At 40.0% G+C, this 27,605-nt stretch overlaps 2 long non-coding RNA genes across 2 annotated transcripts; both read right to left on the minus strand.

The window, feature by feature from the left end:
* Window positions 1-4,076: 4,076 nt before the first annotated feature.
* On the minus strand, window positions 4,077-6,345 carry LOC134158792 (uncharacterized). The gene is made up of 2 exons (XR_009962917.1): window positions 5,153-6,345; window positions 4,077-4,827 (listed from the first exon to the last, which is right to left on the minus strand). It is a non-coding gene; the product is annotated as an uncharacterized LOC134158792 (long non-coding RNA).
* A 15,252-nt stretch (window positions 6,346-21,597) lies between these two features.
* On the minus strand, window positions 21,598-27,554 carry LOC134158791 (uncharacterized). Its single transcript, XR_009962916.1, has 2 exons — window positions 25,104-27,554; window positions 21,598-22,414 (listed from the first exon to the last, which is right to left on the minus strand). It is a non-coding gene; the product is annotated as an uncharacterized LOC134158791 (long non-coding RNA).
* Between the last annotated feature and the right edge of the window lie 51 nt (window positions 27,555-27,605).

A 27,605-nucleotide genomic window follows, 5' to 3' on the forward strand; every position in this document is an offset into this window, starting at 1 on the left:
TTGTTGCTACGTTTGGTTTCCACATTTTCACACACTAGTGTATTTTTTTCCCCCAGAATAACATCACCAAAATATGCTGAATTGCTTCCCCAAAAGATTTTGCTCACTCTCTCTCTAAATATACATGTAATGTAGCCAAGAAACAAGAGTGGAGGTTTTTCTGTTTTACTGCTGATTGAGCATATGTCATTTCCACTTTTCCCACATTTCCAAACTGTGTATTCTAGGAGTTATTGTGTTTCCTCTCAGCTACAAAAGCATTACAACCACTGCCAATGTCATGGGTGCTTAAGACTCAGGCACGTCCTACAGAGATGAGTCTAGACCCAGCACTTCATTATGGACCATGAGAACAACCCTTTGCCATTGCAGGTGGCCAAGTTTTGCTCATGATTACATGTCTGCTGCTAAGGGCTTGAAGGTACATTTGTAACCAGAACCCCATTGCCTTGTCAGGATTGTAATTCACAGGCTAATCAAAAATAGTTGATGACAGCATTTGTTATTCAAGGGAAGGAAACAGCCTTTGAAGGACATTTCCACCCATCGGATTTCGTTATGCAACACTGAAATACATCTTTCTGAGCATCTGGAGATTTCACATCCTGCACCTTTGTAAAGTGCAAACTTCACTCTTTCCCAAAGAGATGATGGGTGAGAAAAAGCTATCAGGTATAACTTCCAAAGATTTCTTTTCTCTTCCTCCTTTAAAATCTTCACAGCCTGATGCAAACTCTCTAGTACGATCATATATTTATTAGATACCTTCACAACTTTTATTCTTACTACATGGTACAAAACACTGAATTCTCAATAAAAAACACCTGCATAAAATGTTACATTCATAATTCAGAATTGTCAATTAGTTCTGAAAAGGTTAGAGGCAGAATCTGAAGAAAGATTATAATCACAGTTCTGTGAAACCTATAATACTCAAACCATGCTAATCACAAGCTGTATATACTGATTATATATTTCCACAACCATAAAGGATCATTGAAACACTATTCACACTGTATGCCACCGATTTCCTTCTTCGAAAAAATAACATTCTTACTTATCTAAAGAGTAAGTTTTATTTTTGACAAAATTTGGATAACAAAGACAGTGAGAAATTCCAGGCTCAATTACTCTTCTTCCAGACAGCTTCACTTTTCAAAAGTTAATCTAATACTATTATACTGCCTGCTATTGCTTAAATCCTGCATAAGCTTGGCTTTATGATCAAGTTTTGTAGTTCTTAGTTGAGAAAAATGACTTTTGAAACCAAGAGGAATGTTGAAACTTCGTATCTACAAGCTGCAATCCTGCCGTTCTAAGCTGCACAGTTGTATGTTTGTGTATGGAAAGAGCAGTATAGATTAGTCCAAACTCTAAATTAAGAGCCCTGATGCAGAAAGAGAATTTGTCTCAAAAGAGTCAAAGACTCAAGGACTTGTTTATTGTTTTAAATCTCTCAGATTCTTCTCTAAGTTCAGCTGTGGAACTGAGAAAAGCTGCTGTGTTTCCCCAGTGGTTTGGTGGCTGTAAGCGATGCAGGTCGGTGGTCTGAGCTGCACAGCCAGCCACAACCAGAAACTGACCCTGCAGCTGGCAGCAAGTTGTGCACTTATTCAGATGCCATCTCTAAAGTGACTCTGTCCTCCCCTGGGGCCTGGGCACACACTAGTGGCCCTCCCACTGCCTCTGCCCAGGCTCAACTTCTCCCATGGCAACTTTGAGGATGCAAACCTGAATTCACAGGAGGCTGTGGCAAGGCTTGCCCTGATTTCTTACCCCGTGACTAAGTCATGCCCTCACTTCAGACACTAGAATTATCACCCTGATGTTTTCCATCACACCATCAGCAATTAAAAAGGGAAGGAGACTGAAAAATGAAGTGCCATATGGAATGAAAAACCAGGCAGGGTATGATGCTCTGTGAACAGCTTCCTTGGCATCCCATCCCTCTGGTGTTACGGGGACACCCGGCACTTTGCAACAGAGAATATTTTGTCAGTGTAAAAAGTGATTCGTCCACAGCCAGAACTGGCAGGACTGACCTGTTGAGTTCTCCATGTCTTACCAGCAGAAGTATCAATCACTTCCTTGGGGATGTTCCCCATAGCAAGGAAACTCATCCATGCCATTACTCTACAGACACCAAGGCAGGTGATACATTGCACGAGACTGTTTTGCCCAATAATCTGACCTTTGCAAAAGAGAAAGAGTCCATTAGAAATCAGTGTACTGCACACAGAAATGTCTGCTCGCATTCCTCTTTCACAGACATGTGTTTGGCGCCTGGGGTATTAACTTTCAGTCTTTGTTTCTTTTCATTGCATATTCGTCTGCAGTACTGTTGCCTGCAAATGGGGTGCAGTAGGAAAACACGCTGTGTTGCCTTTGCCTTTTCCCAGTTCACTCAGACAAAAAAGTAGCTCATTTGTAAGACCAGAAGCAATAATTTCTTAAGTGAATGAGATGCCATAATCTAATAAGAGTTTATTTCAATTTTAGTCAAAACTATAACCATATTAAGCTTACATTTAGAAGTAAACTCAATTTTACTTAAAATTTCAGAAGGGGGGGGAAGGGAGGTGTTAATGCTCCAGTAGCAATAAAATAAACAGCACTGTAATGAAGTGTCTCTGGAAAACAAGATGAAAACAGTAAATGCTTAGATACAAAACAAAAAGCAAATAATTGTTGTTTAATAAACATAAAATTGCTTAAAGAAATCTTACATCCTTTTCTGGTTCAGAGCTACACTATGGGCTATTTTGATGAGGCTTCTTGCATAAGTAAAAAACAACTTGGATTCTGCAGACACAGGAATGAAAAATATATTCAGCAGGATGTTACTCACAAACCACCCAAAAGATAGTTTTGACCATAACACAGAGAAATCAGGCTGACATCAATGAACCGTACAATTTACATTGTGAAAAATCCCAGTTCTACAAAACAAGAATTTGCTGAATTTCCTCAGAACTAATGCATTTCCCACTTTATATACAAGCATACAATTCAATTGGTTTTTAATATAGCTGAGAGTATGTTTTTATTAGTATCTATCCCTGTGTTCTGCTGCATTTTTGGAAGGTCTACTCCTGTGTCCTTACTTTCCAAGAATAACCACTCAGGTTTCTATTTTGACACTAGAAGGTTACAATGCTCAAGGAAGACATCAAGAATTATATAACCTCATAAATCCTTATTCATTTTTTGCCCTTTGTAAAACAGTAGCTCACAACAAGCACTGGTACATATGTATAACCATTATCATATTAATGTGCATAATGCATATTATACACATTCATTATTAAGCAAAAAATAACTTCAACAGCAGGATGAAACTGCGTATACATTATTAAATAAAGGAAGTGGGAAAGAACATTTACGTGAATACACTCCAGGAAAGAATAAATGGCAGGAGAATACTTGGGGCAGAAGTCATTTCACCATCTTCTAACATGACAACAACTGTGTGTTCACATACTCACAACTACCCAGTGCAGGAAAGCTGAGATTAAAATCTGTGCATGAAGACCTGTGGACAATGACGTTAACACTAGTCACTCAAAAAGGGATAAAGAGACAGTGGGACAAAAAAAGGAAGTGATTTTTGTTAGCAGCATTATCCTCGTGGATTCATGGGCACCAGAGCTTTTAAGGCTTTGAGAGCAGAATTCCTTTTTCTGTATACATGGCCAAAAAAGGGTTCACACAGGCCATAATAAACAAGCATTTTCACACAGCGAAGTTGTTACTGGAAATGATGTGCATTTGGAAAAACACTTATTTTCCCCTACATGAAATACAAACAGGTTTTCATTACTAATGGGGTTTGCTCATTGTCTAGAGCTACCTCTAGGTATCTCTGGATTTCTAGCTTAAGATCCCCTACGGGGAATCCATTCTAGATGGAATTTCATGATGATATTTCCAAAGGAGGAAATCTTTCCTTGGCATTTTCATAACTCTTTCTGGTGCTATAACATATCAGTAGCCATTGATCAAAATGGTTGCTATGAAGCAGAGCAGCACCTGCTATTCTGCTCACAGATAGGTATGTTGATTTCAGTATCATGCAATTAATTTATTGATATTTTTATTTCATTTTTCAACATCAGTTCTACTTATTTCAAACAGCCATACAGAACAGGGGGTTGCTATCATACAGGTAACAGCGCATGGTTACAGAAGAGTCTTTCTTCATTTGTAAAGAAAACCCCATCCAAACACTCTTATTTACAACTCATTATGTTTGCAAACTGAAATAGGTAAATTCAGAGACAACCTCTCATGTTCTTCCATTCTTAGTTTACCCAGTGAGAAATGAGCCTTTCTTCTGTGTCCCACCATGAATTAGCCCCTATTCCTTTGCATTTACAGAAGGGGGAGCTCCCATGTGGGATTATACTCCTTGAACTGTCCCCTTGCCATCACCATTGCCACTCTCACTCCTGATACCAAGAGGGCAGAAAAGTGACACACCTGTGAAGGGACACAGCATACTGCTACATTTCGTCAGAGAAATTAGCAACATCACATCAGTGTAATGCACTTGATTACACGGATCTCGAGATGAGTCTCATCTGAACGGTTTCCTTTGACAGCCACCCCATGGGACCTCAGTGGGCAAGGGAACCAGCACCCATGCAGATCCTGCTTCTGTCTTGACCTTCCTGAAGACCCTCCTGTCCAGAAGTCAATGTGACTTGCTCTGGCTAGGACATCTCTGGATCATGAAACCATTAAATCACTAATCACACCAAACCATTACATCTCCTCTTCTGAAGGAAATTAAGGTGAATTCTCTCTCCATCCCTTGCTTGCGTTTACCTACAACAACAGGTGAGCAAAGTCTCAAATCAAGGAAACCCGTCACATCCCTTCAGCAGTATCACTTCAGAACACTATTTTACCCTCATTAGTTCAGTGTTACATTACAGGTACTTGTCCAGAAACTTGTCTTGCCTCACTAAAACATAATGAGTAGAAATTCCACAACAAACCCACAGCTGAATCTTCTGTTAACTGTGGGTATAAATCCCAACCTTAATGTTCTGTTAATACACTTCTAAACTGATTATCTCTGTTATTCCAGTTTTAATCATCCAGATTTTAAACCAGCTGTCCAGAAGTCAGGATGTGAAAGCTGGCTTACTTCCTCTTCAAATGACAGACAGATAGCCTTTTGTGTTCACAGATGCTCAGAAGGAAAGAAGTCACAGAAAGTTATTCTCACCATGAAGCATCAATTCCTTCCTTTGTGCTCCACACAAGGGATTTGGGTTTTTTTCACAGAATGAGAATAGAAAGCATAAGAATGGGGATCACAGCTTCCCAAAAGATTTGAATAATTAAAAGAAAAAAAAAAATAAAAAGCTTTGGTGGCCAATTATGATACTGGGATGCTATACAACAGATCATAGCATCATAGAATCATAGAACAGGTTGGGCTGGAAAGGCCCTTAAGATCATCTAGTTCCAACCCCCCTGCCACAGGCAGGGACACTTCACACTAGACCTGAGTGCTCAAGGCCCTGTCAAAGACTTTCTGAGTGACCTTGGCTTAGGTAAGACAAAATCCCTCTGGGCTCCAAGTCCACACATTAAGCAGGGATAACAGTAATACCGTCTTTGTGAACCCAGTGAGATAGTTCCTCAGTGTAATAGCTGTTTCCCAGTAAGTCCACATCAGACACCTGGGGCATTACTGACCTCTTATCCAGGCTGCCACTGCTGTATGATGTAGGCAACTATGATGATGCAATAGTTGCTCAACAACCTTCTGCACAATCTTTCAACACCTAATGCAGATGTAGTTAACTTTGTGCATTTACTCAGTCCCAAATAAAATCCTATGATCCTATCTTTCCTGCTACCTAATCCCATATGCACCTCTATCGTTATCAGCAGTTATTCAGTACGCTATCTGTTGTCAGCACATGTCCCAAAGTCACCAACTGCTCTGTGACCTTCTGTCCTATGATATCTACAGTGCCACTGTACACGCTTCCTACTGCTCATGCACATGAGCACACTCCCTACACCTACAGGAGCAAGCACTGCTGTTTCATTTAGACGGGGAAAAGTCCTGTTACACAACAGCTTAGGAAGATAGAAGATAAGGAAAACCTGCTCCCAGATCCCAAGCAAGTGCGAACCCACCTCTGCTACATCTCAGAGATGTCCTGAAGCAGGAGGCAAGGCTATGCTGCAGTAAGGGTGTCCCTGAAGCAGCCACACTGCATGGCGTAAGTGATGGTTCTGTAATCTGAGTGTGAGAATGAGCCTGTGTGTGACTCTCCAGTCAAGGGGTCACATACTGGCCAGGAAGGCAGGACACCCGAGTTCCCAAACCTGCACTAGCTACAACGATGTTAACAGCTTTGTGTCATCCATGGTAGAAGAGCAAGTGAAGCCAATCTCAAGTACTCACATATACTCACACACATACATGCATGTAAATGTGTCCTAAGAAAAATGAGTCACTACACATCATTTTTTAGGCTACTAGTGAAGGTACCTAACTCCAAGGAAGGCTCCATCTACAATCTAGAGTTAGCTCCAAAACTGAGTAAAGAAACGGGACTCAAAAGATACTTCAAAAGAAATAAAAAATAGAACAAGGACAGGTTGTCAGAAGCCTGCAGTAGCTTCCATGTAAGGAAATGATCAAATAATTCAGGACTCTAGAGTCTGAGGAGATGACTGAGGTGTAAAATCGTAAGTGTCATGGAGAGAGTAGTCTGGCACCAATTTTGTGCTGCATCTACCAGTTTAAGAGTGAATGATCTCAAATGAAGCACCACATAAGAGTTCAAACTGAACTAAAAGGTGTAGTTCTCATGAAATGGGTGGAATTCCTTGCAAGGAACATCAAAGATTCACAAGTTGATAAAGGCTTAAGCAGCAATCAGATCACCTTTTACCTATGTTTTTCCCTAGGCATCCACTTAAGATTACTGACAGTTTGAAGGTAGGAACATGTTTTAATCCAAGAAAAAGAACAAAACAGTATCCCACATCACCAATTTCACAGTCAAGTCTGATCAGGGGACTGGAGCACCTCCTGTATGAAGATAGGCTGAGAAAGTTGGGGCTGTTCAGCCTGGAGAAGAGAAGGCTGCATGGAGACCTCATAGCAGCCTTCCAGTATCTGAAGGGGGCCTATAGGGATGCTGTGGAGGGACTCTTCATTAGGGACTGTAGTGACAGGACAAGGGGTAACGGGTTAAAACTTAAACAGGGGAAGTTTAGATTGGATATAAGGAAGAAGTACTTTAGGGTGAGGGTGGTGAGGCACTGGAATGGGTTGCCCAAGGCAGTTGTGAATGTTCCTGGTGGTGTTCAAGCCCAGGTTGGACAGAGCCTTGGGTGAGATGGTTTAGTGTGAGGTGTCCCTGCCCATGGCAGGGGGGCTGGAACTCGGTGATCTTAAGGTTCTTTCCAACCCTAACTATTCTACGATTGTAAGTTCCTGGGATCTGGAGGGATTGCAGGAGCCAGCCTACCTGAAGTACCAGTGATGAGGCTCATTCTCAAAAACTATCTTCATGATCAGACTGCCTCCCTGTCAGATAAATGTCATAGTCGACCCCCTGGGCTAGGTGAATCCTTGCTTTCACCCAGCCCCACGTTCTTATGTTCACCCAGCCCCACAGTATCTCTCCTCATTAACAGAGTCTACTGATATTGACTATCAGTATCAACTTGTTTCAGTATCCACATCCATGCACACTCCTGCTTCAGCATCTACTTGATAGGTGCTGCTTACCTAGAAGATACATTGGCATCACAGGTTGGAGTGCTGCAAGGCTTTGCTTCTCTTTGGAGGTAACACTTAGAGCCAGCTTCACGTTGCTCCGTAGGCAGTCCAGCACCTGAAAACTGGATGCTGTTAGCCTGTTAAGACACTAAGCTGGAAGCCTAGATATCATATAGGCTAGGGAACAGTTTTTCTGAGGAACAAGCTAAGTCCTGCTGAGGGGGAGCTACCAAGAGGCAGCCAACAGGAAAAGATTTTTTAAGGAATATACTAAGGGCTGCCGTTTGTGGGGTTTAGCCTCATTAAATACTTCCAGTGGGTCAAGATGCAGATCTTATAAGGCAAATAAGCCTCTCTGGAATGAGGCATAGGTCCTGAAATAAAAATTCACCATCATACTCAACTGCTTATGCTCTTTGAAAGATACACAGGTTTTATAACTTCTCTCCATACCTAACTTCTATCTAGATTGCACAGGAAGTGGCAAAGGAGTATTCTGGATCTTGCTCTTAATACAAACATGTCTTGAGAGGAGAATACGTTAGTTAAATAGAAAGACTCTGATGAAAACTTAATTAAAGCAGATGGAAGTAACTCCATTGTACAGCCTACTCTGGAATATAGGAACCTTATGGAGTCAGAGTTTTTGTGAACCCAAGGGATTTTTGAACTCTCTGAGGGCTTGCAAACTGAATTTAGTCTCTTTTTACTCTGTCATTTAAACTCATCGTTTGTTTTATTTCATATAAGGATAATTCAATTTTTTAAAAACCACAAAAAATGTTTTTCTAGCTACAGACAATCATGTGCAATGTATTAAGGACAGAACAGCCGAACAGCCTCCAAGTCCAAGGTTTGGCACTGCCTCAGTCCTGAAAAGACATACTTACAAAAATGAGGATTTTTTTTCATTCCCTCTGCTGCTTTCCCAGGGTGTCTCTTTCTTTCTCATACAGTTAGCTCTCCGCTTCTCTTCTCACCCTGTTTTTCACCAGATACACTTCTGTCTTCCCCCTTTTTCACAATCACCCTTAAAGAGATAAGTAAGATGTGTTCCCATTAATGCTGGAGTTGACATCAAAACTTTTAACGAATAATATTTCAGCAGGTTTGAAAGCTGTCAGAATGTTTCAGCCATGTCTAATAAGAACAGGATGTCCATGGATAACTTCCAGCACTCTGTCTTGTAAGTTTACCACTTCTGATTCAGAAGCATCGCATTTTGAACAGCACCAGGCTAAACCTTCAGAAAGTATTCACTCAAATTAAACTTTAAATTTGTTTGGGTGTCCTCACGCTCCCTTTTTTGCCTTCCCTCATCATGAACATGCCAATACACAAAATGATGATAGAACTGATCAGAGTAAGAAGTCAATTTTAACTAAATTCATTAAAAATTCAACAACCAGAGACCAGAAAGTATTTTTTACAAATCTGAGATAACTGTAAATAGTTAATGGGGATTTCTTTAAGGAAAAAATAATCTTAACATGTATATAGGCACATAGTGGTACAATACTCAGCACAAATATTGAACGTTCTCTTCATCAGAGACAGAGTTGAATTAATGGTTCATTCAGCTACTCCAAAGCAACAGCCCACCTCCAGGACCCACAACCACCAGCACCAGGAGGAACTTTAAAACTAAAACCAGCTTCTATATTGTGGCACATTGTTGTGTATCATCATCAGTAGTGGCACACACCTCAAATCTTACCTATCCTCCCACAAAAGCATCTTAAAGTCTAAGGGGTTTGATATGATTCATCCTGGGACACTTGAGTAACATCATAATATTTCTGTGAGAAATGGAGCAAGAGCCACTGGTTTCTAACTAGCTTCCCACCTCACAGACAGATAATTCACTGTCCAACAGGATCTTCCAAGCTGAAGAAAGAAAACTTGAACATTCACAAAGCAAGGCAGCTTCCAAAGAAGAGTAAAAAATGTGGGCACTGAGGATGCAGTTTATTGGCTCCTTCTTGTGTCACAAAACAAGGAGCAGTTCACAGGCTACAGTGATTCAAATCTCCGTATTTTGAAAGACTGCAACTGCTTCTCCAGCCTGCAAAATGAAATCCTCTTCTTGTGTTCCAGTGCAGAGCCTCATGCCTACCTGACTAGCAGAAGGTCAGAAGGACTGCAGTGCTGGCCACTGTGCACTGGCTTAAATATCCAGGTTTAAAAAAGAAAGGGAGGTGTGCACTGATTTGGGGCATACTTTACTTCACACACCTATACATTTAGAAACATTCATTGCATCAGAGCTAGTACCAGAAAACAAGTAGATTTTGGATCTAAATTTACCTTTTTCTTGCATTTTTAAGGAAAAATATAGCAACACAGGTAAATCAGCTTACAGTCTTTTAAAGTACAGTGATAAACTTCCTATTACTGACAGCAGCATTACCATTACCATTTGACTATTACTGTGTTGCCTGAAAGTCCTTGGCAGAAATCAGGATTCTGCCTCTCTAGATGCTGCAAATGGAATGTTGTGAAGAAGGTTGGTATCAAGTGTGATTATTAAAGTTAGCTGTAACCAGAACCACCGCTTAACGGAAAACTTTGGGAAGTCTTGGACTCACATTCAGACTGGATGCTCTGGCCACTTCTGTGGCAACTGCTTGCTCTGCATTCTTGAAATCCTTAGTTGCTAACTCTGACTGGCTTTAAACTAGAGTCTCTTTTCCTGTCAAAATCCCAAGACACAGAATTAACAAAAACAGTGGAGTAGAAGAGGATGTTATTCTAATTCATGAAGTATTAAGTGAGCACAGAATAAGGATAGAGGCTGCACCAAAATGCAAGGAAGATGCAGTTTTATATATGACAGGCAACAAACTGCCTGCAATATACAACTAAAAGGGTTTTTCTTTTTCTCTAGAAGCAAAGAGGAGGGTGTAAGTGCAAACAAATAGTAAAACTAATATGAACAAAACAGGAAGATCTAAAAAAAAGACATCATGGAATAGTTGGACTCTGTCTCCTCAACAGTTAATTACCATCTTGCACTGGTGTACTTGCATAATTTCAAAACACTAGTATTGAGAAATGAGCACAGATTATTTCCTTTACAAGTAGGACAGCCAGAATATTTCTGTCCTACTTCATAGGAGGTTCCTTTCCCTTACAAAATGCCATGACTCCAGTCAGCAAACAATACAGTTTTGTTAACCAGTTACTCAGCCTCACATACAAAGTAATAAACCTTGTGATACGTTGTTCTCGCTCTATTAACTCTCCCAACAAATGTCTTTTGACAATAAAGAAATAATCGGTATCTACTGAGTGAATATTTATGTCTCAGTTTGCAGCTTTCTGTGCTACAATGAATCTACAGAAAAGACTTGAGGTAATGGCAAAGATTTCACAAAATATATGACAAAATGCTTCCATTGTACATTCCTCTGTACCCACAGTTACAAGGGACATGTAGCAGCTTGCTGCTTTACTGTAGGAAAACCTGCAACACATATGCAAAATAGCAATAGAAACCAAACATTTTTAAGGACCCGATCTTCCAAGCTGTTGAGTCACCACCAATGATTTCCATGGGAATGTTTGTGCTTAAAGTTAAGAATGTGCTTACGAGCTTTGCAGAGTGAAAGCCAGAGAACTCAGCTTCTCACAGCATTTGTATTGTCCTCATTTGAAACTGCAAAGATGATCCTGACACTTTGCTGAGCCGTTTTACTTAGCTGATGCATTCTAGATGTAAGCAAGTTAGAACAATATGCTATTGTTTTCACTTAAAACTGCGCGTTTTTTCCTGTGTGCATACTTTAAGAAAACTCCTTCTCAGCCTAACCTGAAAAGAATTCATTGACATGTTATTATATTTCATGAGTAAAGTGAGTACTTTCAGCACGTGGTTTACTATGTACTTTATCTGATTGCATTTGTTCTCCTTGGCCTTCTAATCAAAGCAGAAAATAGATTTGTTTGTGGTGAAAACATGACACAATTACCACCTCTGCCTTACTTTCTCGAATTCATAAGAACTTTCTGTACCTAGATTCGACAACTGTATTGTGAGTCATCTTCCTAGCACAGAGATGTCATCACGTTTATGACACCATGTTTTCTTTCTCTTGCCCCAATTTCCGTTGTCTTTAACTGAACAGTTTAACCTTGAACTTTCCCCATTGCTTCCTCTGTTAAATCCATGCTACTGAGAACTCTTTGCTGATCTCTTCACCTCTTGCATTCATGTTTACTGTGTATTGCATAATCATTATTAAAATCAGTAACATTTTCTTGGAAACATTTTAAGGTCGTTGAAGTTTTGAGGACTGTTGCCTGTTAGTAACCTGCCTACAAAGAATACCGTAAATCAGTGCTTGGCCAGTTGAACTATGATGATCGCTTGTGTTACTGGTGTTCTCAAACGTCCTCATCCTCAAATGGCTGTGACTCGATTGCAACAGGAGTTTCACATACCCAGGAAGAAACACAACAAAAGAACTTACTGTTGCCCTGATAATACAGGTTTTACAAATCTTTAACCAAAATGACACATGACTTTCATCAATGGACAATGTTGTAATGGTTCTCACACTCTTGGCCAGGGTCAAACCAGCTGGGTTTTAAGAGCAAGTTTTTTTACTAAAAAAGCTGAAATGTTAAGTCAATGCTTTAATCCTTATGCTCCTAACTAGAAAATGTCAAATGCAAGTGGTTACAATAATGAGATTTAACACATCATACCACAGTGTACCCTGGATCTTAAAAGCCAAAGACAGAATTTTGATGCTCTAGTTTCATAATGGTGACAAACATAATAAATATGCACATTTTCAGACTATTTGCCCTAAAAAAGTTGTGCCCAGTCACTTGCACAGTCTTCCAAATAATTTATAGACCATTTTAACACATTTATCCTAGACAAAAATTGAGAAATTATTGTCCCAGTGGTTGCTTCTCTTGTCACTGGCTTCAGCAGCAAAACCAGTTTAAGAGGCCTGGGCTTCTCCTTTCACCACAGCAGTTTGCTGCTTTCCCAGCAATACTCACAGAGCTGCTGGTGGGGCTCCGTGAGAAGGTGGATTACTGAAAGGATGTGGGTTATGAGCAACCCTGAGGAGGCTGATATATTGTGGTGTAGGGGCAGGAATGATAGATGAGCAGAAGAGGCACATGCGAGGAGGCAGAACTCCTTGAACTGACATTATCTTCGTAACACAGACTGACATCCTGAGAAATATCCTCCTGTGGCTGGGGAGCAGCTATGGGGAGGTGTGAAGAACTCTGTGGCAAGTTCCTAACACCTTCAGTGAAGGGGAGAAGGCACCAAGTCTTCAGCAGCAGCTGTGATTCCCAAAGGCAAGTTAATCACAGGCATTAAAGAAGTTACCAACTCAGCTCCCCACTCAAAAGTCTACAAATTACAGCTGCAAACTTCCTCCCTTTCTTGGGACTGCTTGCTCCATCGGATGTTGTGATGCTGCTATTTCACTGGTGCTGCTGTCACACGTTTTATTCATAACTGAAAAACTCACTGAAGGTGAGGCTAGATTTAAAGCAAGCCCATTCAGTCAGACTTCCCCAGCTGCAACAGATCTAGCACCACTGGTTACCCATGCAGACTTCCCCAAGCTGCTCATTCAGCCCTCACCACCCATCCTGGGTGAGATAGTTGCACCTTCCCATCTGCTGGCATCACTGTGTGCATAGCCTCCTCTAACCCAGTTCTGCCAAAATTGATCCAGGTGGTTTTTTAAAAATCCCTCACTATGAAGTATTTAAACTTACCCAAATCATTCTGACAGAACAATGTTAATGAGTAACCAGACATTCAATTCTGCTGGAGGCTGGCGCATGGGGAGGGGGGGATGTGGGCAAAAATCTCCCTCTGGAAGAAAGTGGCAGGCAGGTGACACTGAGTAAGTCTGAGTAGCAGTGCCTTCACCCAGCTGGCAGCCACCTTATGTAGGCTAGTCTCTTACTGGCTCACAAAGCAGGATCTAACCCTTCAGTTACTCCCAACTGATGCTTCTTCTATCAGACAACAGCATCTGTTACTCAAGAACAAATAGACAAGACAACTCAAAAGTGCCCTAATCCAGACAGTATCTGGCTTTTAGGGTAAAAGATAAAACAGTAATAACAAAACCAAAAAAAAAACAGTCTGAAATTTCATTTACACATCATAAAGTATAAAAAAAATGAAAATATCCATTTAAGACCTTGAAATGCAAAATAATACCAGCTTCGAATGAGAGTTGCAAAATCATGGGGCAAGTTAGTCTCTTAGATTTCACATTTCCCAACTTTAATAAACTATGAAGAGACTAGTGCCTTATCTTATTGTCTTGGATTTCTCAAGTTCCTTTTTTCATCAAATAGGTTTCAGTTGTGGCCAGATGTCATTGATGTGGTAACTGCATTTGCTATCTTCTGGACTAGTCTTGTATTGAGTTAAATCCAGGTCAGTTCATTAAAAATTTGGCTGTGCCAGAGCTAGGCCTTTTTGATGGCAAAAATCATTTATTAATTATTCCAATGTATGAGACAGTATGGATGTGAGTCTGCTTTTATATTCCTGATACAATGCAGTGTCACTCCGTCAAGAGCAATATAAAGCATTACAAAGCAAAACATTGCTTTGTATCAGGCTGTATTTCTGTTCACTGAATAACACTGCCACAAGAATCAGCCTCTCTGAATCATTTATATCTTAAGGGAAAATTACCTGGCTGACACATCATGCTTTAATGTAATTTTTCCACATCTTCCTCCTTCCAAAGGAAATGCAGGGCTATACTTTAAAAACCATTTATACCGTAGAATGTGTGGTATTTGGTAACTTTACTTGCATCAAATAAGCAAGTACTCCTAAAGAGCCCTTACAAAAATTTCAGTTGGGAATCTTCAGGAGTCTCAAGGAATCTCAGGAATCTTGCCTAACCATACTTAAAGAATTACGTGTAAGTGTGCATTATTTTTGCAACTATTTTTAAGGTTGGGGAGCAGGCAAAACATTTTTATATGTTTGTGTATCTCCACATTTTCATATGCTGAGCTAAATGACAGAAAATACAAGTGCCAGTGCAGCTCAACCTATTTATTTTCTTGTGCCTGACCTTGGAAAATAGTGCAATCACTGGTAGCAAGAACAGCAAATTCATCTTCATCAGGAGTTTAGATAAGGAGAGGTTTTACAGGAAGTTGTAAGAAAGAAAAGCACTTTCCACAGCAAAATATATTGTTAGCAGACCATTCTTGTAAAGTGTCTGGTCACTGGAAGTTATTTGAAAAATAACTATAATAGAAACGTTATCTTAAAACACATGAGATTTTGACAAACTTGAGTGAAACCCAAATATCTCGGGTGGCTCTTTTTCATGGAGAAGCACTTCTGAAAAGTACAAAATTAAACTGCAGTTTCCTAATGAAACGTGCCATTTATAGCACTTCAGTCAGAAAAACTGATTTTTTTTCTCAAAAATGAAAATTAAAAAGTATTTCCATGGGTAGGAAAACATACGCACCATGGTTTACTCAGAGCTCTAGTTCCTGAAGGTTTGTTCCCTTCCAACAATACTTCTAGTTCCTGCTCATATTCCTATCTATCTCCTTCTTTCTCCCCCTACTTAAGACCACCCTTTTTTTTCCTTAGAAAAATTAAGCTAAACTTCACTCAATTTTTCACAAAGCAGTTTAAATTACAAAAATATTAGAACAAAGTTCTAGTAAGATTACGTAGAGCTGATTTCTACATCCACAAAGAGGGAAGGACCATAGTAAATATAACTCCCCTGGTTGTGTGGAAGACACTGATGCTTCAGGCTATTTACTGTCTTTTCAGCTCTGGACCTCCTGAGGACTCTCATCAGCACTATGGCTGAAGAATCCCAGTGCTCCTCAGGCCTCAGTGTTTTGACACAACTTCAATTCTCTCAAGTAATGGTGCATTGGTAGAATAATTCCCTGTTCACAGTATGCCTATTTGCAAGCTTCACTAATGAAGAGCCACTGATCAGGACATTCCATGCCCACTACATTGGACAGTACTTATCCCAGATCTGGCACCTTTTCAGTATTTTCATTAATGATTTGCACAATGGAATCAATAGCACTTGGATCAGCTTCACAAATGATGAAATGCTTGGAGAAGCTGCTAGCCCTACACAGGCGGCAGGATTTGAATTCAGAAGGATGAACTGAAGAAATAGAATAAATTACGGAAATAAGACGTATGCAGTCATTTCACTAAGGACAAACCCAAAGCACAGCACTTGGGAATAATCAACTGAACAAATATGAGATGAAGATGACCGGGCAGCAGCTCCGCAAATGGGATCAGAGGTTGTAATGGGTCACAGAATAAACATGCGTCAGTGATGCCACAAGGTTGTGAAAAAGCAAATAACATCCTGGAAAAGTGTCAATAGGTAGTCTTTGTTCATATGGACTACTATCTTCAGCCTGAAGCATCATTTCCAAGAATGCCAGGAATCAAACGGAGAGAGTACAGAGGAAAGCAGGTAGAGGTCTCTGAGTCTCTGGTCCTCTGAAAGGACCGCCTACAAGTGAGAAGACTGCAGGGTGACGTGGTAACAGTCTTCAGATGTGTAAAAGGCTACTGCAGAGAGACCAGGTGGTAGTGGATTTAAACTGCAACAAGAGAGAGCTGGACAAATATCTACCAAGAATGATACCACAGATTTTCTCTGAGAACACAGGACGGCCTAGATAACCTTCAAGGGCTACATTCTTTGTCTGTTTTCTATGACTTCTCTAATGCAACATTCAGTAAAACCTTTGAATTGCTCCAGAAGCAAAAATACAAACATGTCAGCAGTTTGGACACTTATTTTTCAGTGCATAAGTAAATTGATCTAGTCCACCCCCACTAAAAAATACCACCTCTAAATTTAAAGAAGCGTGACCAGCAGGTTGAAGGAGGTGATCCTGCCCCTCTACTCTGCTCCTTGTGAGACCTCACCTGGAGTATTGTGTGCAGTTCTGGTGTCCTCAACATAAAAAGGACATGGAACTGTTGGAACAAGTCTAGAGAAGGGCCACGAGGATGATGAGGGGACTGGAGCACCTCCTGTATGAAGACAGGCTGAGGAAGTTGGGGCTGTTCAGCCTGGAGAAGAGAAGGCTGCGTGGAGACCTCATAGCAGCCTTCCAGTATCTGAAGGGGAGCTATAGGGATGCTGGAGAGGGACTCTTTATTAGGGACTGTAGTGATAGGACAAGGGGTGATGGGTTAAAACTGAAACAGGGGAAGTTTAGATTGGATATAAGGAAGAAATTCTTTAGGGTGAGGGTGGTGAGGCACTGGAATGGGTTGCCCAGGGAGGTTGTGAATGCTCCATCCCTGGCAGTGTTCAACGCCAGGTTGGACAGAGCCTTGGGTTACATGGTTTAGTGTGAGGTGTCCCTGCCCAGGGCAGGGGGGCTGGAGCTAGATGATCTTAAGGTCCTTTCCAACCCTAACTATTCTATGATTCTATTCTATGATTCTAAGAAAAAGTCAAAGACCAACATCTCTACAGCAACTGAGAGAAAAGGGAGAAAGTAGGAAAATGGCTTCTTGGGAATGAATAGAAATATTTTCTAAATAAAAAGGAAAAAAAATCCAAAACCAGTAACAAGATGATTGCTTAAAAACATTCATGACCGTGTTAATGCCTGACAATTGTATATGAATACTGAGGAGTTTTGTAAGAAATTACTTCGTGACAAAATGAATAAACAAGCTTTAGGAAAATAACTGTTTCTTGTGTAGACACAACATTTTAGAATAAAGCATTCACCTCGTTCTTCAAAGTCATTTTTCTCCTGAAATGGTTTTTCCCACAGGAGAATTTTAGCTACAGAGTTAGACCAGATTAATTATTGTAACTATTTTACCACCACCCACAACAGGAAGGAGACGGGCTCCTCAGGCTTCCAATTAACCAGAACCTGCTCTTTGGACTCCAGGGTGGGCTCAGTGTTCCCTGGTTTTTATTCTTAATCTAGATAAATTCTAACTGGAGTTTTAATTGAATTATCCCTTTGCTTGGGAACATATTTCCTGGTATTGTTGAAGTTGGCAGAAGAAAAGAAAGTAATGCTTTGTGTCAAATACTTCTCCTCTACAGACCGGAACATGTCTCTGTCGTTGATTTCATTCACAACTGTGTGTACACAGAAAGGCATAATCTGTCTTTTTAAATTTAGAGAAAGGATTTCTCAGGTAATTTGGACTAGATCTCAGAGAATCCCCCTCAATAATCCCCCTTGCACTGCTTGCATGGTAGTATTCACTGTTACTCAAAACCTGCACCTCATTTATATGATTGTCATTTTACACCTATAAAAGTAAAATACCATGAGAGCAATTTTTGTATTAGACTATTTAACAGAAAGCAAAGGTTTAAATGTTCTACCCATCACTGGGCATGAGAGACTACAAACCTGGGGCCTGATCTTAATGCCCGCATGCCTGTGAGGGACCTGCTGACTCCACTGATCTCAAGGACATAGATGCCCCACTGAATGAAGTCAAACTATTACCAGAGATAACAGCAGATCACACCATCCTCTGTCTCTTCTCCTCTTCCATTCATCTGCATCCCAGAGCACACCATGTATCTCAACTCAGCCCAGCTGCAAGAACAATTACCAGTCACCAGATGTTTGTGATCACAAATTTAGCAAAAGATACAGCGTCCAGAGCCAAACTGATGAAAGATGTGAGCTTTCCTTACAAACTTTATGCAAAGTATCTTATGTTGCTTAAAATTACCCTGGAAAGCCACTGATTTTGCACTGAAACAAGTGAGGGAGCTTCACAGCCGGTTTGGCTCTGAGAGCAGTGACACCCCAACACAGCACAACCTTTCTGCAGCAAGTTTCTTATCGTGGCATGAATGTGCATTTGGAACCTGAGACCACGCTTGGCTCAGAAGGATTACAGATTCAAAGACAGTGGCTAGGAAGAGCTGACTGAAGAAAATCCAACTGCCTGCCCACTCAGGTTTACACTACCAATTATATTATCTGTACAGCATTCCTGTGTGCCTAGCTTCCACATGATTACCCACAGATAGATAAAGAGCTGAATTAGTCATACAGGTTCTGATAATGTTTAAAAGAATCACAGATTGGTTATTGCAGGTATTTTAGGGGTACATAATAACAAAAAGATTTGTAACTTCTACTGCTGAAATATTTGTTTAAATACTTATGTGGTCTTATACAGCAATGATTATCCACATATGGTAGTGTGTATGCATGCATTCTTATGTACACAAGCATGAAACCTGGTAGGGCAACACTGTAAAGTTCTACAAGTGCTTTGAAACTAAAGTTTTACATGTGCTTTAAAACTACAAGCATTTGCACAGTCCTCTTAACTTACAGAAGTAGAATTCTCCTTGTTTAATTAATTCAATAATAAGGAATATAAAACCTTAAGAGATGTTACAATAAATGTACTAGCATATTTTGCACTCTATAAAATAATGTAAGCCCTCACTATTCTTCGGTACTTTTAGATTGTGGACTTCTATTGGATAGGAAAGAAGAACAGCTACACTTTGAAATGCAAAGGCTGTTCCCTGAATGCTGGGCTCAGGTGCTCACACAGAAACCTATTACCTAATGTATGCATTTAAAAATAGATCATCATCATCTAATACTGTCTTCACCATGATTTATAAACAGCTGGAGCTTCAGACTTGAACTAACTTATTTTTTTTAAATGTAGCACTCAGTAAGAAAGTATTTTGTTTACCTACAAAAGCCTGTAGTGACTACACAGACTGACTCCCACACCTGCCTTTTAATAACTGTGGGATTTGGGGCCCAATCCCCACAGAAGGTCTTCGATTACAAGCAACATAATATTATATAAATACAAGATCCCTACAGTAGTAAAAGGTGTTTTGAAGGGCTATAACATTTTGGGAAAACATTTATTTAATGTAGGTCATGCTTGCCTAGAAAGGTTGGTCCAGATGGTCCTTGAGGTCCCTTCCAACCTGGTATTCTATGATTCTATTTCCGCTGCATATAGAATCATAAAATCATAGAATAATTAGGTTGAAAAGGACCTTAAGATCATCAAGTTCCAAATGCCCTGCCATGGGCAGGGACACCTCACACTAAACCATGTCACCCAAGGCTCCATCAAACCTGGCCTTGAACATTGCCAGGGATGGAGCATTCACAACTTTCCTGGGCAACACATTCCAGTGCCTCACCACCTTCACAGTAAAGAACTTCTTCCTTATATCCAATCTAAACTTCCCCTGTTTAAGTTTTAACCCGTTACCCTTTGTCCTATCACTAAATATACTGAAAGTCACCAATAAACATACAACTAGGTAAAAACTACTTCTAAATGTGTACGTTTTCTAAGACCATTTTGGCAACAGTGAAGGTCTCTGAATTTCTATCTGACAACAGATGGTACTTGTTACATACTATCCCAACAATATTAAAATAAACTATATTTGTAAAAATTGGGGGTTTGGGTCCAGGAATGATGGGCATGTCCAGGACATAATTAACCTTCATTCCCTTCATCTTATAACAAAGTTTTCATTCATACTATTAGCTCAACTATTTTACTTCTCTGTGAGACTTTTTCATTTCAGATTGTTTACTAGAAAATTATATCAAATTAGGTCATGACCTGGAGGAGTACTGTAAACTAACAGTTTAAAAGAAGTTAAATAAAGTTAAAATAACTTAGCAATCAGAACAGAAAGGAACTATTTGTGTTTAACAATAGCATTCACTAGCCATGATTAACTCTGAAGTCCCATTATAGCATGTTCCTCTTTTTAAATGTATCACCTGTGTTGATATTAATTCACAAATCTACTTAACGATATCTCACAAGATAGTATTTTAAATTATGCTAAACTTCTAGTGAAGGGATTCCATTCCTTCCTGTAGTTTCCTTGGTCATTAACAGCAGCCAAGTTCACCTGCTCATAAGTTTGTCCGCATGTGCATGTAAGAGTACTGTATGTGGAGTAAACAGGAGAGTTTGTGATCTAGACTTTCTGCATTTCTTAACATGAGGTGGTTGTGAGTTATGTAGATTGTTCCACACAGAATCATAGAATAGTTAGGGCTGGAAAGGACCTTAAGATCATCTAGTTACAACCCCCCTGCCATGGGCAGGGACACCTCACACTAAACCATGCCACCCATGTCACGTATGTGTTAATTGAGTTAAACGACAAAATATCATGATGTATTCTATACATGTAAGTTCCTTACAGAACTGTCTGCTATTTTCAAATTCTTCAGATAATTGGTACAATTTACAGTTACTTTTTCCTGTCACACCACAACAAAAGCTTAAGATTTCTTAGTACAGCGTGACAAAACCCGTACCAAATTCCAGTGCCATTATTTCCATCAGGTATACCCTATCACAAATACTGCAACATGAAATCTCTCACATCCAGTCCTGCAAAAGTTTTAGTACATGCACAAAATCATGCACATGATGACCACATGACCCTATTCAGATGAGTAAGCTTCCTACACAGCAAAGTTTTATGTCAGTATTATGGCAACTGAGCTACTCATGGGCTGTAACAAAATCCAAATCACCCAAAGTTCATACCATCATCTTTTCTCAATCCAAAGAAGGCCATCAGAAGAATGGTGTAATAAGCACTTCCACAGCAACAACCAAATAAATGCACTCTCTCTTTCCCTGCTGAATGCACTGACAAACCTTTTTATGGAGTCCCATAAATCTCAAAAAGATGTGTGTTGATATGGCAACTGCCAGTAACATCTTTAATGGTCAAAGGTAAATTTCAGTCTCTGTTAAAAGATTATAGCTATACATTTAACAAAAAAAGCAATGGTTAAATGAAATATGAAGTACTGTGCTGTCTACTGAATAATTATGCTTCTAGCAGCAACATTAACAACTTAGAGGATTTTAAATTAAGTAACACCTGCAAATACTTCTGTAAATGTAAACTGGACTCTGCTTGTCACAATCCAAATACATACTTACACATTCAAGGAAAAGAGAATTTAAAACATCATATAGGAGGGAAATAAATGTACTGGACATATTTATAGTTCCATAATAAAACCTTCCTACATTTACGAAGAGGAAGGCAATGTTTACAGCTTCCTATAATTTATTTTGGCCTCATAAACTATTCAATATAGGTTATATATTGGTATCATAAAGTGTACATTATCTAGGTTAGACTTAACCACTCTAGTTATGTACATATTTTTCTTTCTTCAGGAAACTGCCAACAGAGAGCACCATGCCTCTCTCAGTTCTATTACTAGTCATATACTCAGGCAAAATTCCCTTTGAATAACTGCACTGCAAAACTGCTAGTTCAGCACATTGAAATGAACACTATTATATTATTTTCTTTAATAACAAATCATTACTGCCAGTAAATAATTTAATGTGGATAGATTTTGATTTGCTTTACATGGCTGCATAAACACATTTCCATTCCTCTGCATAAGCATTTTCAACAAAGTCGGCTGTAACGCTGCGTCATGCTTTCACTTCCTAAGTAAGGGGCGTAACACTGCTCACCCGATACACAGAAGAGAAGGTCTACCAGTTCTTAGTATAAGCAAGGGTTGTCAGTCATTCGAGTGAAAGCATGACTCAGCAGCTGCTTATTCCCCAAAAGCACTCTGCACCTAGGAGATAAACAGGAGGGGCGATGTCTTTTTACAAGCAAAGAAATTCTCTGGTATGTATATAAACAAAAATGTGTGTCCCACAATACTGAATTAATGTATTAATTTTTTCACTAACTCATTTCAATCTTCTCATTGCATATAAAGGAGACTCTATAAACTGCTTTATTTAACCACTTCTGATTTTCTTGCCAGGAGTTGATCCATGCAGATTTCTTCAACTAAAAAAAAATATGTCCATTTTGTTCACTGAAAAAACAGCACACACATTCAGGTATGAGAGTGATTTTTCTTGCCATAAGTTTACAAATGTTGCTGATACTTATTTAAAACCAAAAAACATCAGAAAAGTTTTCTACACATGGACACCAGCCAACTTAGAATATCCAGACCTACAGCAAACACTCAAACTAAAGAGCTGGGGGAAAAGTCCTTCCTCTGAATGCGCAGATGCACATACATCAGCCTGAACGCAGAACAACAGTGTGTAAAGGAAATCTGCTTACTACCATTTTATGAGAGATTACAGGTCTGAATTTTATTCTTTAACAAACAAGAAGACAGCTATAACACTTCTAACAGCCTTCATTTTCACCAGCATAGGAATCCAGGGGAGCTGAAGATAACGAAACAGTTTCTATCAGACTGACTAGTGCTCCTCAGTTTTGAGACAGACAACCATGCAAAGTATAATAAAGGTACATAAAACCCAATTCTGACTGTGCAAAACTTGGGGATCTCGAATGAACTGATCAGGAAGAAGTCGGGGGGGGGGAAATAACAAATGGAAGAAGTTTTTGTAAATGCCCAAGCCAGCTTTGCCACCACTTATGATACATATCAAATTAAGCGTGGGTTCAAAAGTGATTCAACAATTTCATGCAGATGAGCACCAGAAACTTCTAAATACAAACACATGGAGACAACCTTTGGCTCAGTAGCTCCTAGACATCAGACTGCTGGAACATACAACCACGTGGTCCTATGCTTTTCCTACCATTTGTCACAGAGAAATCTTCTACTGGCCCCTGTCAGAGAAAATGCATCAGATTTTAGGGACCTTCTGTGATACTGTAAATAGCTATTCTTGTGCTCAAGATGAAAAGTGGAACTTTACGTTCAGTACGTCATCCACAAAGTAGGATCCAGTCCTCAAAACATTTAGGAATAGCCAAAATTTTACTGAAAAGAAAAGGGATAATGCATACAAACTTACACACATTTACAGAATGGAGATCCAATTATAATGGTTTTATTGCTATGTGTTTTCAGTGTATTTTTTTTTGGCAAGAAAGTGAGAAGCTGATCTTGCTGGCTCACTGAGGCTTTATTTTCCATCAAAGTATAGTGCTTGCTGATCTCCTGCCCTAGTTCACCCTTTATTGGCTCATTAGTGCCTCCACACTTACTCGAACCGGTAAAGCACAGAAACATCTTGCTAACTACACAATTATTCCACTCTGTTCCCTAACGAATACAGGTCTCGCACAGAGCCTTGCTGGAGAACTTCATCTAATGCCTTAAACTTACACTATTTTTAAGGGAACCACAAAAATGCAAGTGACATTTCCAAGATGCGAAGCATTAGACAGTTGACAAACAAGATCCTCAAAGATCTGCTGACATAACAAGTGATGCTGATGTACAGTCTGCTGTAATTACTGCAATAACATCTCTGGGAATTCAAATGTACATGTTAAATTGTACTCTCTGCCACCAGCAAACAGGAGAAGAACAAAAATAGTAGCTCGTATTCCTGTAAGGATCTAAACAAAAATATGTGAGATAGCTCACAGAAAATGAAAGAGTTTCAATTTATCGGTTAATAAACAAATACCATTTCCAAAGCTTTTCTAGATCTGTACTAGACAAAACAAAAGATATAAACAAACAAAAATATATTCTTAAAAAAACAAACAAAAAGATATACTTAAAAACTTACATCAGTTTCACACAGGAAATTAGAAAAAACCAACAGTGTTTGCCGAGTGGAAAAGATGAATCAAGATTAATGGAGAAACGCTATTTTTAAAACCTTTAAAAATGTTAAGAGAGTTAAAAATATAATGTAAAAAATATTTTCGTAGCAACTGACAATGTCCATTTAAGGCTGACGACTTCTTGCAGATGACTAGTACCGTAGATCTCATGCAGCACCCACTGGTTTTAAGTTTATTGAAGTATAACAACATAATCAGATGGCTTGAAAACTCACGACTCAAAATCTCTCCCTATTTTTGGCTTAAATCCACATTATAATTATAGTAAATGTACTATTTTTTAAAAGAATGCTGCTGCTTATGTTCTTAACATAGTGATTTTGTTGTTTTCGTATTGCAAAACTGAAACTAGACTAGGATAAACACAGAGGGAAAAAATTAAGGCTTAAACTGAGTTTAATATGTAGCTCCAACTCACCATCCTAAAGCCCCAAGAGGCAGGATATGCAACCCTGCATTCCTTATGCACTCGTAATACCTCTTGGCTTCAGTGGAAGTTTTGTTTGAGACAGCATACAATCAGAACCTGTAATTTCATTAATTACATGCTACAGGCAGTCCATGTGAGGTAAGAATAATGAACCAAACTGTTTGGAAGGATGGTGGAACCCATAGCCCCGCCTGCACCTTCATGGACCACTGAGTCTATGCAGCAAAACCATGAGTCCTTGTTTTCCCCACTCACTCACCCACACTTCCAGCTCTTCCTCATGACAGACCGTGGCTGTCATGTAGAGATCACTTTGCAGATGCTTCACTCAGGACGTAAGGTAGCTCTCAGGTCCCTGTCACCGTTCTGCATCACCATCCTTCCCCAGACTCTCAACAGTACCAAAAAGTTCACCTGATGCACATCCTTACTCTGTTGGGATTTTTATATTATTCATACTAGGCACAGGCAAAATGAATGTTATGCAGCTATTAGTACAGATTGCTTTGACATATTACATATTTCATTAGATATCCTTTGGGCAGTTTAGGAAGCATCATCTAAAAACCATGTGGATGGACTTGACTTTTACATTATTACTGTACACATAACTTTTTGATGCATAGCATAAACACAAATGACTTTAATGGGCATGTCCTACAGAGAGCTTTGCAGTATTCCACAAGGTTTGTTTATATACATAGGAAGAAATAGCATGAAACAAGAACCTCCCATATTACAAAGGCCTTGTATTTGCTTAAACATGAGCAAAGAAAAAACACGGGCACTTGCCAGCTACTTCTTTTTCTAAACATAAAAACAACTAATGCAATTCAAAAAGAAACTCTTCACAGGCCAGTTACTTGTAGGCCATGTTATGGCATGGGGTAAATCTACAGCACAGCCTGAGCTGCACACCAACATTTAGAAGAGTATAGCAGACAGCTCTTCAGATGAAACCTCCCCATTACCTTCCTGTGTAATACTTTGAAAACTCTAGCTCATTTCTACACATATAACTGAACGCTACTCAGTTTTTACACCACCTAGCAACTAACTTACCGTTTCTTTTACAACATCCTTACAGTAACGTTATCTTTGTTTGTCTGGTTTTGCTTTGTTTTGAACGTGTAAAGCATCACCCCATAAAAGACAATAAGGTCTTTCAGCATGGGAAACCTGACTAAGACACATCACCCACAGCTCTATATTAAAGAAAATACAAAACCCTGGTTTTCAGTGTTTAAAAAACAAAAATAATCCTCAGCAGTTTTTAGTCTCCAGAATTGTGCTGGGTTATATTATGAATACAAAAAGTAGGAACAGAATTTCCAGATTAAGAGATTCTCAACTATCCTAAAGGCTCAGACATTGTAAGGAAGCTTGCAACAAGTAGGTGCACACATCTGATAAAAACCTATAAATAAAAGGCAAACAAACTTAAGGTATAAAGATGAGGGTGACTGAGGGACAAGGAGAATGAAAAGAAAGGGGAGGAAAAAACAACGTAAGAACGCCAAAAAAAGGGAGAAAGAAAAGCAGGACATGAAAACAAGTGAATCGTTGAAAGTGCGGTGGGAGGAACTGATGAACATTAACTTTTATTGTTCTGATTACAAAATACTTTTCAAAACTGGATGAAACACATTGTATGTATATTTTGCCAAGGACATTCTTGGCAATTACAAAGTCAGGAAAATTATAATTCAATCAGTGAGGCATTACTTAAAACCACTTGAAAAAGCAGACCATTTGAACCATCAAACAGGCTGCATGGGTAACAAGTTTAAAGACTCAATATTCCAGAGCAGTGCAGACTGCACTCGCATCTTGCACAGTGACCCTTCCAATAATGGGGCCATTAGAAAAAGAGCCATTTTTCTTCCCGTATGTATTTTACCATTTTTTCTTCTCATAATGAGCAAAGAAGCCTCATTTTTTTTTCCTCCTAATATTATGGCAGTTCTAGTAAAAAAAAGAAAAATCAAGCACTTGTACAGTAGAGCTTTTGTTTTGCTATAGAATCTGGTTTAAAGAACTGTACTGCTCATGGCAACCAGGCCACATCCACGAAGGCAGCTTCTGTATTTACCAGGAGCACATGGGACACTTCACCGTGCACCAAATCTGCGCACTTGCCTTGAAAGAGATCCTGGAAACGTTAGAGCGGCATCACTGCGCTTGCTGTTACGCTCTCCAAACCCACAATAAACAGGTCACCTTGACCTCTCTCTCGTGTAAACTGTAATTTCACAGAACTGCTGACACCTGAAGAATGGGACTGACTGGAGGCCGCAGAAGGGATCCACCGTTCCCATTCAAAGAGGCGTGTGACCCGCCTCCCCGGCAGCAATGCTTATTTACCTATCACCGTGACGGCACTTTCAAGCGGCGCTGTGCGGTCCTTCGGTTTAACCCATCAGACCGCGGCAGCCCTGCGGACCGCCTACCACGGCTGCCACGTTTCCAGGAGGGCCGAACGCGCTACGGCTGCAGCTCTGAACCACCACAGCACCCCAAGTCTCACCTCCCTCGCCTGCAAGCGGCGGAGGCTCGGCCCCAAAGCGCCCTGAGCTGCAGGTGGCTCCGAGGGGCCGAGTCCGCCCCTAAAGCACCCCGAGGGATCTCAAACCCCGCTACGAGACGCCTAGCACCCGACCCGCACACACTAAGGACACATCGCCGGTGGCTCAGGACCGGCAGCGCCCAGCCCGGCCTGCTGCCGCGCCCCTGTGCCCCGGGGCCGCGCGGGAGGACGCGG

This window comes from Pezoporus occidentalis, unplaced genomic scaffold, assembly GCF_034315485.1.
Source record: "Pezoporus occidentalis ecotype Australia unplaced genomic scaffold, CSIRO_AGI_Poc_V1 ctg134, whole genome shotgun sequence".
Taxonomy (NCBI): domain Eukaryota; kingdom Metazoa; phylum Chordata; class Aves; order Psittaciformes; family Psittacidae; genus Pezoporus; species Pezoporus occidentalis.